A 3,872-nucleotide genomic window follows, 5' to 3' on the forward strand; every position below is an offset into this window, starting at 1 on the left:
GCAGTTGTTCCTTGCTATCTGAGTACCATTCTATAAAGTTCTGCAGAGAGGATGGAAAAACTAAATTGGACTTTTGTTGAGTTGGTAAGCAATACTGGAGAGCATCACCCATTTCTTTAATCCACAGCAATCTGAGAAATACTTGAAGCTTCAGATCAACCAATCAAATGAAAAGAGCGTTGTCTGTGCACCCTGCTGCCTTCCCTCCTTCTTTCCCTCCTTCTCCCTCACTCCCTCTCACTCTCCCTGTCTTTGTACAGGTTTTCACAATGATATTTTTTCCACAAAATGTAGAGCTAAATCTCCAGCTAGACTGAGGTAGTGTTACTACATTTACATTCAGCTTTCAAAAATTTGTATTTTTGGTGAGCTTATATGCAAATGATTACATGGCAAGACCTCAGTGTGATAGGTTTCTTGTATCTGGAATTTTTTTTTCAAGCGCTAAATAGGAGAGAAGAAAATCAAAATTATGCTTAGTATCAGGATACTTTGCTCATGCAAATTAGAAACCAATGATGCAAAACCATAAAAGACTATTCTTGCAGAGGACATCTGAAAATTCAGTGTTATATCTTCTTGAAAGTTCTTTTACCTATTAAATCTCAACTGTGGATAAGGTCAGTAACATGGACAATTAAGCCTCCCTCTCACAATTTTTATCCTCAGTGGATTAATGTATTTTAAAATCCATTTATGCACATTTTTATCTACTTTTGAGATCCAAGTTAATGGGTTTTCAGAAGTATGCACTTTTTATATTTGTCTGTATAAACTATACCCACAATAACAATGTGCTATTTTCAGTTCTTTAAAGAGTCACCCTTACTCATAGTGACATCAGAAATGTGATATTCACTGATCTGACATAAACAATATATGGACAGATTTAAATTTCATCATGGTCTTCTTTAGATAAAAATTTGAATTAGTTCTTCAAACTCTGTAGCTCAATCACTCTGTAGATGAGAAGAATGAAAATACAAGTCTTTAGGCAAAAAGAGAGAATGCACCTGAAAATATATACAAAATGAAAAGGAAATGCATAGCATGGACAAGAATTAATCCTTCAAGTCCTTGTTTGCAACATAGCCATGTTTCCTTAAAATATTCCTCCCATGAATAAGGATAGTAATAGTTTAGTGTCAGTTTAGTATATATTAGCATAGTAATAAGTTCATCTGGACTATTAGAATTGATAATGGATTAACTCGCATGAGTGAGAGTCCCTGCCTTGTTAAAGATGAGGCTACTTCTGGAGCTTCCCCTTTTTCATAAAATTACGTATTTGTTACGTAAGTTCCTCCCACATGCATTGCAACTGGATTTGTTTTTGTGTCCTGCAATGATCTGCTGCACAGTGTTGCTGTGCTCCACTCCACGAGTTCTTAGTGGCTGAGGTTTTGGTTAAGCAGGTTTATCCTTCTGCACAGCACTCCGAAATTCTTAACGGGCTCTGTTTCTATGATGTCCACAAGAGGCAGTTTCTTCATCTGCATCTTTCCCTTACAGAGAATAAATCCCTGAGAAGCAGTAAATGTTATCAAGAGGGGAATGATGGTAATTTAGTTGGAAATCTGCAATAAATGTATTATAATATTGAATGTATCTACTCCCTGCTCTACCATTCTGTAACCTATAAATGAAGTACAATGAATATGGTGTGGCACGGAGGTACGACAGATGGGAACATCTGTATTTCTTTCTTCTCTGAACAATGGTTGTTTCCATTCAAAATGTCATCACTTGTTACAGTAGCTGGGACATATTCTAAAACACCCACAGAATGCTGGTCATTTCATTCAGGAATGAGTAACCAATATGAAAAAAAGTGACAGAAAAGTGAAGCAATCTTAGGGAAACCACTGGACAGCAGTTTCTAGAAGAAGGGAAAACAGCTGTTCAGAGAGGAATTGATGGCTTCAATCATTAGCACTTTGGTAACTGAAGACTATCAGTGTTCCTTAAAACTTTCTCAAAGCTTTCTAAACGGACTTGCATTTCCTTTTAAACTCTAATTTTGATTTTGAAAATAAAGTAGGTAATTTGATCTAGCAATAAAGGAACAGTTAGCTTTTGAAATATGCACAACCGTATGCTTACAAGTTTGAACCAACTGTGAATTTTTTTCTCTCTGTTTCATGGTTTTATTGGTTTTGAGAAGTATTTGGTAGCTTCCAGTACATATTGCTGTGGTCATTATAAGGACTGGGGGTTAGAAAATAGACATTGCTGAAGCCAAAATCAGGAAATTTATGAAAACATTTGCAAGGGAAGCAGCTGCTTTTTGGGGGATGTTTTTGTTTGTGTTAGATCCAGGCCTTATTAGATATGAATTTCTCAGTAGTGCCTCAGTGCTTAAATTCATAAGTCTCATTTAAAAATAATTATTTGAATGCTGGAGTCCAGCTTTGCCAAGATACTTCTCAGGTACTTAGGTTAGGCTTTAACTCCTGCTAAGCACATGAGGTGCCTTCTTCATTGCCTGCAATGGTTGTTAGGCAACTAATCTTGATTTAGATACTTTTGAAAATCTACCAAACATTTTTGACACCTAAATATCTGACTGTGGAGAGCAGAAGTCCTAGTTAATTTCTGGACATATAAGGCAAGTACTTAAGTACGCTAAGACTGTTTAAACTGGAAACACCTGTGCTGTAATGACACCTGTGAAGAGGGTGTGGTGCCTTCCCAAATCAACCAAACCTGCAACAGCTGAGCCACTCAGGTCAGAAAATCAGAATAGAGCATGGGCTGAACCTGAGGTCAAGAAGTATCCGTGGAAGGCTACTCTCTAAATCAGCCTTGCTGCTAGGTTGGTTTGTTTTTTTTTTTAATTAACAAAGGTAAAGCCAAAAAGGATAGGCTCTACCTAACAGTGAGCTTCTTACAAAGCTGGAGGCTGGGCATTCTTCACTGGATCCTTGGAGAATATCAGCAGTATTAAGGTTTTATTGCTCTTCTCCTAATTAATGTCTGTAGGTGTTATTTATTATTAATTAGATGGAGATAGTTGTGGATGAAGAATGGATGAAAGAGTGGATAGGGACATAAATGGGGAAGTGGCAGAGGAAAGGTGTAGTAGAAATAGTTTCATGGAAACGTTTTCTTGGCAAAATACCACTTTTGGTCAAAGATACGGGTTCAAACCCACTGGGTTTGACTGTGGCTTGTTCAAAGGAAATAATTAAATACTCCTTAAAAATGCGGGAAAATGTTAATTGCAGGGAAAACAAACTGTAATTTTGAAGAATCAGTTCTGTTTCGAATTAGAATTGATGCCTATAATTCTTATTGGACTTCATTAATCACTTTTTGTAGTGCTTGAAACACTGCCTTGCCGTAAGGAAAGGTGGCTGTCCCGAGTTTTCTCCTTTGTGGTAACAGCTCACGGTCCCTCCAGCCACGTGTATCAGTACACGATATTTCAGGGGTAGCTTCACCACCGGTGAGACAAAGGCTAAATGAATGTTTGAGGGTTCTGCAGTGGAAGGTAATGCCAAAGTGAATTTTTTTCAAAGTCAATTTATTTATTCGGATAAACTTTGAAGATCCCAGTGTTAGCTTGAAGTCAGAATGACAGCATTTCAATAGGCCAGCGGAGAGCTCGGGGTTGGGATAACTCGGGGGTTTTCCTGGCGGTGAGGGCAGAGGGTGCGGGCAGGGACGGAGTGACCGGAGAGCCTTGAGCTACCGGGAGCGGGGACACTGTGCCCGGAACGCGGGGAGAGGGAGATGCTAAAGCCGCTGCGGTCGGTGCCCCGGGCGTTGCCGCTGTCCCTGCCCTGGGCAGGGGGCTGGGGAAGGACGGGGGCTCGGGCGGGACCGGGTGAGGCGGGCGCGGGGCGGCGGTGACGGGGTTAAGGCGGCGG

This window comes from Corvus brachyrhynchos, unplaced genomic scaffold (genome assembly GCF_000691975.1).
Source record: "Corvus brachyrhynchos isolate BGI_N302 unplaced genomic scaffold, ASM69197v1 scaffold4, whole genome shotgun sequence".
Taxonomy (NCBI): Eukaryota; Metazoa; Chordata; class Aves; order Passeriformes; family Corvidae; genus Corvus; species Corvus brachyrhynchos.